At 31.1% G+C, this 322-nt stretch overlaps 1 protein-coding gene across 1 annotated transcript in view; it reads right to left on the bottom strand.

Annotated features, from left to right (window-relative positions):
- LOC119586104 (synapse-associated protein 1-like) overlaps positions 1-322 on the bottom strand; it is a gene marked incomplete at its 5' end in the record, with an annotated part of 123,898 nt that overhangs the window by 10,575 nt on the left and 113,001 nt on the right.

Genomic DNA, 322 nt, shown 5'->3' with positions numbered 1-322 from the left:
CCACTTTCTTAATTAATGCCTAGTATGTAATAATGTATCTTTCTTTGAATGTGTATTTATGCTTGCTTTCACTTACAGTCTAGAATCATATAAAAATTTCCGTCTTCAGCCTTATCCACATATGATATATTTTTCAACTGTTATTGTTGTTTTAATCGTCCACTGAATGAATACTTAAACTATATACCATAAGCAGAAGATAAAGAAGAATCACGCAAGTTAGATTTCCAACTTTACTTATAACTTTTACCTGAACTTTTGCCCTGTCCAAGTTTCTGAGTTTGAGAAAATACAGTCACCAGAAAATTGAAAAGCGAATGCA

This window comes from Penaeus monodon, chromosome 21, assembly GCF_015228065.2.
Source record: "Penaeus monodon isolate SGIC_2016 chromosome 21, NSTDA_Pmon_1, whole genome shotgun sequence".
NCBI classification, from domain to species: Eukaryota; Metazoa; Arthropoda; class Malacostraca; order Decapoda; family Penaeidae; genus Penaeus; species Penaeus monodon.
This window is presented reverse-complemented; position numbering and strand designations above follow the sequence as displayed.